This window comes from Macrobrachium nipponense, chromosome 9 (genome assembly GCF_015104395.2).
Source record: "Macrobrachium nipponense isolate FS-2020 chromosome 9, ASM1510439v2, whole genome shotgun sequence".
Classification (NCBI taxonomy): Eukaryota; Metazoa; Arthropoda; class Malacostraca; order Decapoda; family Palaemonidae; genus Macrobrachium; species Macrobrachium nipponense.
The window spans coordinates 43,063,385-43,074,923 of NC_061110.1; the positions used below are offsets into that span (position 1 = coordinate 43,063,385).

Here is an 11,539-nt window from a genome sequence, read left to right on the forward strand (position 1 = left end):
AAACATAGTACTTACATCAAATATCTTATTTAATCAAAAGTTAAAATGTTTTCTCATGTTATAAAAAAAAACGCCAAAATAAACCGAACTTTCAGCTTAAACTTTCTCTTAAAAATCAATACGGACTTTTTAAAGGCAATTACTGTTGGCGGAGGTACTAACGTTGATATTTACATGTACATCATTTTAAAAGTTGATTAAACTTTGAAATGCCTAATTACAAGTGTGAACCAAAATAAATGAACCTTACCATAAAAAGTAGAGGCATCTAATGCCAGCTTCCTCTCCCACCCCACATTGAAAGCAATTGTGGGGTAAAAGCGACAAACACACTAGTTTTCGACAAACAAGTGTTCAGCTTGTATCGCCTTAAATCCTGTAAATAAAAGAAAATACAGCAAAAAAAAAGTATGATGTAGAAGCATTACACTTACGTCCAACATTACACTGTTAATGTTGACTTTGATGAACTTAAGCTTTCACTTCAGATCCCAATTTCATTTTCCTTTACAGGTCTTCTAAGTAGTTCAAAGTACAAATCTAGTATCAGGTCCCAGACGGTAACAGTCATTTCCGAAGAAGATCCATTGACTTTTACTAAAGGTTTGTATACTGCAAATCGTTCGTTGTGCTCTTGGCTTACGTTAAATAATGTCTCAAAACAAACTGAAGTTAAATCTAATCAGTAGAGATAATCACCTGTACTAATAATGCTTAAAGCAACGCAATATCGCATAGTTACCTTGATTTTCTTCCTGAAAACCTTTTTGGCAGTTAACGTCCTTTTATAAGATTTTAAGGACTAAAATGTAGCTAATCAAAATGAAAATACTTAAGTAAACTGAAGTAAACTGAAGCCTTCACTATCATATTGCTGAACATTTAATTTTTTTTTTAAATGGATATTGTTTAAATATCAGAATTAAAAAAATCTAAAATAAAAACTTTTGTTTAAAAATTTTGCAGTTCTGTTATTTTTTGCTAAAGATGCGTTAGCTTTTAAAAATGGCTTTACTAATGCAATGGCTTTATTAATGCACTTACCACCTGATTTGAAAAATTATTATTTGTTTGGTTGCTTGAACCTCCCATACACCTGCCCATAGGTCACAAGACCTACGGTACAGTGCATGGAAGGGGCCTCCGCCCCTACAGGGCAGGGGGTGGAGGTAAAAAAATGGGTTAGATGGTTTATACGAATCTGAGCGTGCCTCTCCTCATTTTTAAAAAACCAATCTGGAAGAGTAAAGAATACTAATTTCCACTTGTGAAGACACAGTTGTTCTAAGTTGAGGGTTTTGACGAAGTACCTCATGTCCAACACCATTAGTTTCCTAAGTTAGTCCAGCTTTATAGTCTGGATTCAACCATCTGGAAGTAGTTTCAAATAATTCAAACAGCGCCGAAATATCATAATGGTTGAGTATAAATTAATTAAATAACAATGCCTCTATACAAAATTTACGTTGAAAAAATTAATTTCAAAGAAAAGAAAACTAACTCCATAGAATGTTGTAAGGCAAGTTGTAAACTAGAATAAATTCCAAAGTATCGCACTACGGAAAATACTTTGTAGAATCAGGCTAACGTTGAAATAAATTAAATATTTAGTACAGAACTACGTGACTCTTGGCCAATTACAATAGATAAATGAGCAAATCTTCAAATCATCATAAGCACCTGAAAACGAAAATTACTTAGGATAGGTATTGAAAGTTACCATTAAAAACTTCAAAAGATAATTGTTCACGGTACTCCAAGAATGGCAAATAGTTACGACAAGTAAAGAATAGAGGAGGGCGGTTAGGTCTGGATAGCATTTGTTAAAAGAAACGGAGCAGTAATATTAAGGAACAACTTTGAAATATCACGGATACTGAAACTTAAACAGCTACAGATAAAACAAAATAAAGCACTAAGATTTAGCATTGGTTGCAATTGATCGGATTTCCGTTTCCGTAACTCCACGCAAGCCTGCACGGACATCACCGCACACAGCATCAAAGATCCACGCTCTTATATAAAACAGTTTTACAGCAAACATTAGTTTCTTCAACGTAGCTTGTAAGTCGTCAACAAAGCGACCAATTGTATTGTCATAAACCAGAGAAAAAAACTCTTGAGTTAGTTTTTGACCTTAGCATTTTCAGACAATTATCGTTTGCAAGGGAGACAAATACATCCTCTGTTTCCGTTTACAGTGAAATCGTCTCATGTTTATTGATGCTTTACGCCCAGAACATTTGTAGTACTTCTAGGTTCTTTGCTAAAACTGAAATAATGGACCAAATAATTTCCTTACCGAAAATGCATGGCATTCACGGAAACTTCAGAGATCTTTTATTGATGCTTTTCAGATAGCTAAATCTACACAAGGCTGGGGCACCTCTTACGTCACTTTTTATTCTCTATATTCTTTCATTTTTCCAAACAACAGGCTTCAAGTATTATTATGATTATTATAAATTTGTTGGTAAATGCTGAAATAAAACTGCCTTCAGTAATTTATATTCCTTCAAATGTAGGGCTAATCATGTCACAGTGTGACATGATTATTACTTATCATAAAAAATAAGAAAAATAAAAGTTTTGTGCGATAAACCATTAATAAAGGTTTTGATCGACAGAGGGCAATTTTATCGAGGAAACAACGTCATAAAAAGCAACGTCAAATAGTTAAAATTAAAGTATCAGAAGCTCTACTAAAGTTGCACCTTAAACAAAATCCAACGACGTCGTCTGTCGCGTAAATAGTCTAAGTCAATGCCAGGTTACTTCATGGTCCTTCATAGTGACGTCACAGCAACCGATTTCTCGACCAGCTGCAGTAGAGTTAATCTGCTTTCGCGTCGGTGTCTAAAGTCGTCGTGTTGTTCGTTGTGTTGTTAACTCGTGATTTGGTGGAGTAGCGAAGCTTGGAAGATTCCATACTCCTCTAGAAGTAAAAGTAAGGACGATTTCTTGCTATTCGACTTGAGTGAAGATAGACTACTTCGTGCTACTGGAGAAGAATGAAGATAACATTATCCTGCTACTCGAGAAGGGTGAGTGTAAGGACGATTTCCGGCTACAGGAGAATAAGTTAGATTTCGTGCTACTGAATTATATTGAAGATAAGGAAGACTCCTTACTACGTGAGAAGGAAATATGCCCTCGCTCAGTCTGTACAAAGGTAAAGTTTCCTTACGGTTGTTTAATGTTTGTTTTCATGGATCGAGTCCAGTTTTAAGTTTTTGTCATAATTCATGGGATTTGATTATTTAATGTGGGTTTTTGAGATGATTAATTTTTCAGTTGTACATGGAATCTGAGACTTTGGACTTCGTTATTTTTGTAATGTTTAAATGATTATATCAAACTTTAGGCAGTTAATTTTCGTAAGAACAGAAAACTTAAAATCTTTATAAACAGAAATTAAATTAACTTCTCAACCAGCATTCTGTGAAGCTGTAGCTATCATAATGTTACTCCAAAGTTCATCCATTCTTTACAGCCTAGGCTATAAACCAGTAGGAGAAAAAGTTAATATTTCTGTACTACGGTTTCGATATTTTTAGGATAAAGGGATCTTTGATGGTCTAGAATTATTAGTATTCAAATCTTTTATTTACTTTGAAATTGATATGTTATTGTTAGTCTTATGTTACTGTTACTGTTAGTCTAACGTGAGTTTCGTGTAAATACTTTAGCTATCTTAAATCTTTGATAGATATCACTGGTTATCAATAATGTAAGCCAATCAATGTATTGCTGAAATAACCATTTTAAACTACCTCCAGGTTTGGTGAATTCCATATCGGCAAGAAAACCTAAAAAGATTGAAGCCAAGCCAAGACTGAAGCCAAGATTGATATTTCTGACCCTTCACAAAAGCGGACCTTCCCAACCAAGGTTTGACGTAACAAAATCCGTTTAAGTGAAAATTTAATAGTGTAATTGTGTATCAACTATCAAAATTTATTTTTTCCTCCACCCCTCAGGGGCGATGCCCCTGTAGGGGTGGAGGCCCTTCCCATGTCCTGTTCCATGGTTAAGTGCATGCCCTGTCCCATAGGTCTTAAGACCTACGGGCAGGTGCGTGCCTTGATCCTATGGTCAGGTGTGTTGGAGGTTCAACAAATTTTACCTTGAAGGTGGCAAGTGCATCGGCCTTATCATTTGACGTACCTTGCGTGGGATGTTAGAAGTTTTGGCGTGCCTTGACTTTAATAAGGTTTGTTAGTTTTGACGGGCCTTGAATATAAGATTTATTCATTTTGACGTGCATTGAATATAAGATTTATTCATTTTGACGTGCCTTGAATATAAGATTTATTAGTTTTGACGTGCCTTGAATATAAGATTTATTAGTTTGACGTGACGTTTATTTTTTTTTTTTTTTTTTTTACTAAAATTTTATTTTTGACGTGCCCTTTTAAGTTTTTTTTTTTTTTTTTTTTTTTGTGGGGGGGGGGTGTTGGTGGGAGTTTGACTTTAGGATTTTTGACGTGCCATGACAGATTTTAGAGTTTACGTACCATTGGTCTTGTTAAACTATTTTAATATTTAATTCTGTAAAAATTACCGCGACTGCTTATATATTCAGCACGGTTTTTTTCTAGACTTTAATTATTAGGTTTGCATTCAGATTGATAACTTTTTACTTAATCTTCAAAATAAGTTTATTTACCTATATTATCCATTTTTCTTGATATATTAATATCGTAAGTTCAGCAGCAATTTAGCTTCAATTTGCAATTTAATTGAAATTACGGAAAGGACGCTAACTTAAAAAAAGTTCAGAATAACATTAAAATTTGTAGATAATTCATTGCTATTGTATTGCATAAAACTTTAAAAGTTAGTAATTCTGTTAAGATAAGTCTTAATTTTCATACTTTAATCCTTTAACTTTATTTCTTTCAAAAGTCAGGCTAAAGCTTTTAACTTCAGTATTATTATGCCAATAACACTACGAACCGCCACTGGTATTACGTAAATACAGAGCCTATACAAAGCTTTGCCATCTGTATAATAAATCTATATCCATAACGGAAATTTATTACAGAAATGTTAGGCAATAAATCACTCTGCACTAAGGTGGGATTTTATTGTGCCTTTATTGGTAACTCGAGCAAACTGACCTTTTGTAATTTTGTAGGCATCACTGATATCTTGACGTTTTACGGTTTAAGTCGATTCCCTTGTTAGGTCTTCAGGGTTTTCTAGCGCAACTTTTTACTTTTATTTGCAGGTCAGAGATTTGCTGGTCAGAGACTTTTAAGTGTGGGCCTGTATAGGAGAAATTTGGATCTATTGTGAATGGTTTAATTTGGATCTATTGTGAATGGTTTAATTTGGATCTATTGGTGAATGGTTTAATTTGGATCTATTGTGAATGGTTTAATTTGGATCTATTGTGAATGGTTTAACTGGGATCTATTGTGAATGGTTTAACTGGGATCTATTGTGAATGGTTTAACTGGGATCTATTGTGAATGGTTTAACTGGGATCTATTGTGAATGGGTTAACTGGGATCTATTGTGAATGGGTTAACTGGGATCTATTGTGAATGGGTTAACTTCGGGATCTATTTGTGAATGGGTTATTGGGAATCTATTGTTTTTTTTGAATGGGTTAACTGGGATCTATTGTGAATGGTTTTATAAGAAATTTTCTATTATTAATAGTTTGAATAGGAAAAATTTTTGTGTATTTGTTTAGGATTAATTTTGATATATTGCATTTGTGTAAAGATAAATTTGTTAAATTGCTAACAGTTTGCATTTGTGAAAATTTGAATTTCTTGCTTACGTGAATGGGTTGTATAAGAGGAATTTTGACCCATTAGGAGAGCTTCTGTTCATTGGAGTTAATAATAGCTTACTTTACTTACTGAGAATATTAGATTTAAGATTGTGTATTATAATCACAACCATTTCTGCCGCAAGCTTTTTTTAAGATTTATTGTTCGCCTGCTCTGTATAAGATAACTTAAATAACACATCTGTTATTCAAGATCGTTATTCGCTCTATATACAAAAGTATTAGACGAGGTGAGGGTGGAGCCTTGCTTTACTGATAATTTAGCTTTATATGTTAAATTGTCCTGCATTAATGGTGAAAAGATATTAGTTATTTGACACTTAAAAGTGAATAATTTACATTTATATATCAATATTCTTTTGCAAACTTTTCTTGTTCTTAAATTTCGAACTTGAGAAATTTTAAGATGTTGACCAGAGATTTTTTGTAAATCCTCAGGGTTGTAAAATATTGAATGTTACTTTACTTATAAAACAGTCCCAAAAGTGTATTATCACCTGGTAATAATATTTATGGAAATCGTTATGGCATTTTACTTTTAAATTGTATTACCTAGACCTCTTATGATTGTGCTCTTATAATATAAGGGAAACTTGTGGACTTCTGCTATAATTTGTATGTTAGTAGTATGAAAGGTACTACTAGAGGAGAGGCCTGAAAAGTTACGAAAAATGGTTAGTGGTATGTGTAAATCAAACCATAAAACTGGTTTTACTTATAAAAAATTAGTGTATTTCAATTTGCCGAAATGAACGTATCAAAACTGCTGTACTACTGCGTTAGTATTGGTTATTGAATATGTAAATGGATTGAATCTGCTTTAGTTCAGATAATGACAGCAAATACAATAATTTGTATATAGATATGAAATCCTCCTTCTTCAAATGTGCTAAATTTGGGACAGATTTTATTAAAGCTAGAAAAGAAATCTTGAATTGAGTTCGATGGAAGAAGCAAAAAGATTTCGTTGAAATTAACAGTGACAACCCTTGTTAGTGTAATGGATTAATAACCACACAAGGTGCTGGTTGTGAAAGTAAGTTAAATCGGATCTAAAATGATTTTACATGGATGCTGTCTTGGTTCTATAACTAAAACTTAGCAGTCTTCTGTTACCTGGGATTACTTGACAAACTTGTCTGATATAACACTTCACTTGGATTGCATCTGCTTAAATTAGTATCCATTAAATGATTCTCAATCTCTTGAGTGGGAACAGTGTGTGAAAAACCCATTCGCCACTCATATGTTGGAATAGCCCATGAAAAGCTTGGGGAGGGGGCTGGTGTCAATGTGAGGTAGAAGCTTTAATATGAAAGTCTGTAATTACTTTTACCTCATTGGTCATGTAATATGTTGCTCTGGAAAAATATTTTTGGTCATGTGATATGTTGCTCTGGAAAAATGTTTTTACGGACACCGCAATCAATTGTCAATGAAATCTTAGTAATTTTCAGTTTTGATCAATTAAGATCAGGAAGTGGTGTTTTAAAATATTAAGTTAAGATCCTACTTGAGAAATAAATCCTAGTGGGTGGTACCGTAAGTGGTGAAATAATCCCTAGTGCATACTGTAAGCGGAAAGATTTCCTCGACCGAAAGGAACTGAAGTTCGTCGTAGTATCAAACTTAACCTAACATAGTATATTTGTCCGGGTATATAAAACACTCCCAGAATCTCCATGGAGATTAATTCCAGACAGAGAAGGCCCCACTGAAGATGGAAGTTACAGGTTATTGACAACTTGCACATGGAACACAATTATTTCCAAAATAGTGCAATTAACCCTTTAGTTGTAGCCTACATGAAGCACTGCAATGTTCAGGTAAATCTTAGGCTGCATGAGGGTTATCGGGATACGTTCCTTCAGATTCAAAGGCAAAAAGAGACTGGAAATTACAGGAATACAGGAGTTATCTGTTCCTCGCTAAACAACTTGCTAGCCATTTTTTATGAGGGGGGAAGGTTTCGCCCACTGTTCACCCCCCTCCTAAGTTGTCTTGAGGGCATTGTAGGTCATTGAAACGATTATCGTTGACAATCCTTAATATTCATTTAGGCTAAATGACCAATTGACAATACACTAGCCTTATGGTTCTAGTACGTGAGATTATTTGGTAAATGAAATTATAGATGGCCACTGAAGTATGAAAGATGTTTAACTTTCAAAATGTACTAAGAGGAAGACGACTCTATAGAAATCTTGAAAATTTACAGAGTTCTACATTTTCCTTGCTTTTCTATAAAATGAACAAAAAAGTTTCATTAATATTGTTTTAATAAATTAGCTAAAATATAATTTAACATGGCTTAGTGAAAAAATTATATAACATGATAGTGCACCTAGTTAGACCTACATAAGTATAGGAGTCCTAATAGATTCTCATCTAAATGTGCCTTATTTTCCCTACATAAAATATTTGGTCTGTCGCATAAAAGTGGCTTGAAAAAAATTATGGATATTTTGAAAATGCTTGTACGTAACATTGTAACCACCAAACTTCAATTATTGAAAGTGTGTGGGGCTTACCTATTTCTAGAAGCAACTAACTAAAGTTATTTAATATCAAAGCAACTTTTAAGGCAGGAATTTATCGTAAAATGGGTTTAGGACATGGCTAAAAGCGACATGACTAAAAGCAACATAATCATGAAGACTGGGAGAAATGAGCAATAGAACCACGGCTGCGCTAAGGATGTGATTGCTCCTGTGTAGTGTCATCAGTGAAAGTCTTAGTGTACTGAACGTACACCTTTTTGCAATTCTTATCTATACGTACATTCTGCAGGAAAACAAGACTATTTTATTAGAACAATCTGCAGAAATGAAACATAGGGTGTAGAAGCCTCGGCAATTGTTGTTAGTAAGAAACAATCGTTTAATTAAAAAAAAAACTTAATCTGTAGTGACTAGGCAATCATAACTTTCAGCAGTGCGCATTACCTTTCGGAGAAGTTTCAAAGTGGTGAAACAATTGTCTACATCCGATGAAACAGTACCTGGTAGTGCCGTCAGTGCACTGTAAGCATTCCTTATGGTTCTTTGCAGCGTTCCTTCGGCCTTTATCTGCAACCTCTTTCAGTACTTTTTCTGTACCTCCGTTCATATTCTTTCTTTCATCTGATTTTCCACCCTCTCTAACCATTATTTCATAGTGCAACTGCGAGGTTTTCCTCCTATTATTTCTTTCAGACGACCTTACCGTTCATTTACTTTTGAGGGCTGAATGACCTCTTTGGTCCCAGCGCTTGGCCTTTGGCCTAAGTTCTAAAATCTAATCCAATCCAATCCAGTCCGATGAAACAATCGTCGACGATGAGAGACATTCTTGGTTATTAAAAAAAATTGTAATTGCAAAATATTTCTTATATTTAGGAAATTTTGTATTTTAAGGCTTTCGTTGAATGACAGCGTTCATCTTCCAATTTCGAGGGTTGTCGTCCTGGTGGCGGTGTTGCGTCTGTATCTTCAGCCCGTTGATATCTATATATGATAGAGTAGTGGTGCAAACTACTCCAAGTATTCTTGCTGCTTCATTAAAATCTTCCCCTGCATTGCACACCACTTAGATTCTGCTTATCAACTGCCGATACCCTGGGCATGCTGATAACGATGCTCTGGCAGGTGATAGGTCTAGCAGATCGATAACAACTAACCTGACCAGTGCTGTAGCTGTACTTCGACGTCCTTACCATCTTCACTAAAATTAGAAAAAAGAAAACGAGAGCTTCCTTAGTGAGAGGAAGTTTTACTGGTATGAGTAATTTAGGACAAATGATACTTGTCATCCGAGTGCATTCTGTTTAACCAATCATGCTTACAGATGCATAAAACAAATATTGCTATTTTTTATATTTTTATTTTTTATTTTGTTGAAATGTTTTCCGCAAGAACGAGAATTGTTGCTGAACTCTGAGAACTGTTTAACTGATGATACTGTTGTCTTATCGCTTGTGCCATTTGCCTTTAAAGATATTGAGAGAATTGTAGTTTTGCCAAATGTCTAAAAGGTAAGACCTCATTGTTTCGCTTACAGTTATAAATGTTGAATAGTTTCTCATTTCATCCAGTTATGATAATTATCCAACCAGTTTTTGACTATGTTTATTTGATTTGCAGAATGTACAGAATGAATTGCAAAAAGGTGTATTACAAAGGTGGTTTTGAGCGTCCCTGCGGCTCCTGGCTGCACCCACTTTTGAACATTTTACTTGGCCTCTCTTCCGCTTCCGTTCTTGGATCTTCCCATTCAACCACCCCAACCCCTGCTTTTCACTGTCTTATGCGCTAGATAGCTGAAATTTAAGAAACTGAAGACCTTTATCCTAAAACAGTTGCGCCAGAGACAAACAAATCAGGCAAGAGAACTATTAACTGTAATTGGCAAACGAGTGGGGTCGCCGGTTGTACCAAATGAGGAACAAAAGTAGTCCTTTCGATGATCATATAAAATCATGATGATGCGTCGCCTACATGTGACCTTTCTACTCCTGAGTGTCCATTGGTTAATCCTATCTAGGTGTCTAACTTTTTTATCCACGATTTCATACAAATCCTCGGTTGCTTCGCATATTTCCTTGCACGATCGTCTTGAATCGCAGCGTTTTCTACTGTGAGGCATGTCGTGTCCTCGGTGGCCAGTAACAAAATCAAGGAAACACGTCACAATTTTGGCTAAGGGTAAAAGTCACATTACTTTATGGTAGCAGGTAATGAAGTCACAAGGAGGAAATTTACAATATTTCTTGGGGGTCATTATCGTTATATTTACAATCTTTTGTTTATATTTATACGGAAATCCCTAACGGGCTGGTACTAAATACGCCGCGAAGGTTGACACAAACCGGGCTAAAACCCATGGGGGTTCACTATTTAGGAAAGATTATTCACTTTTATCCTGTGACTTTTTTTTCCTATGACTTTATTGCTAAGTTCGACTACTTTGCTCATTAATCTCCTATTTGATGCCAAATTCACAAACCCACTAAGGCAATAGTATCCGTAATAGTTACTATCCTAAACAACCAATCCTGAGAATTATGTCTTAATATTTGTTACATGGATAGAATAGAAACGAATGTAGCATTTGAGTCTACGAGGTCATCCAGCTATGAAAGGGAAAGTTGAGAATAGAAAGGTTTGAAAGGTGTAAAAGAAAACCCTCTCGGGTGCACTATGAAAATTGATAGGAGAGGGTGGAAGGAAAGATATAAAGGAATATGAACGTTGGTACAGTAAAAGGAATGAAAGGGTTTGTTGCTAGAGGACGAAGGGACGCTGTAAATAGAGTTCAGTGATGTCTACGGTGCACCGTATGAGGTGCTCTGACGGCACCTATTACCTATCAAGGTTAGCTGTGAAAATAAATGGTCGTTACCCTATATACTAGTGATATTAAATTGGATGGAATATGACATTTAGGCAAAAAGCAAAGTGATAGGACCTATGAGGTTACTCAGAGTCTTAGTTACCTATTAAACGTTAATCATTAAAACAAATTTAATGATTTTGGAAAAAAAACATTGCATTTCAAAAGCTTTATGTAGTCAACCAGATTGCTTGTCAAACGACCTCCCCTCTTTCCCGCCCCTACCCTTCCCCAGCCACACCAAATAAAAACGCCGGGTAATACTTTAACAAGAATAACTACAGTATGTCAGATTTTTTTTATCATTTCTTAACTTAAAATTCCCTTCACCTCTTTAAATCCAATATTTAACGATTCATGTTC

General features: G+C 34.9%; 1 long non-coding RNA gene across 1 annotated transcript; it reads left to right on the top strand.

The window, feature by feature from the left end:
- Positions 1-2,841: 2,841 nt before the first annotated feature.
- Positions 2,842-5,557, top strand: LOC135218664 (uncharacterized). The gene is made up of 3 exons (XR_010315374.1): positions 2,842-3,172; positions 3,780-3,891; positions 5,234-5,557. It is a non-coding gene; the product is annotated as an uncharacterized LOC135218664 (long non-coding RNA).
- Positions 5,558-11,539: the final 5,982 nt, after the last annotated feature.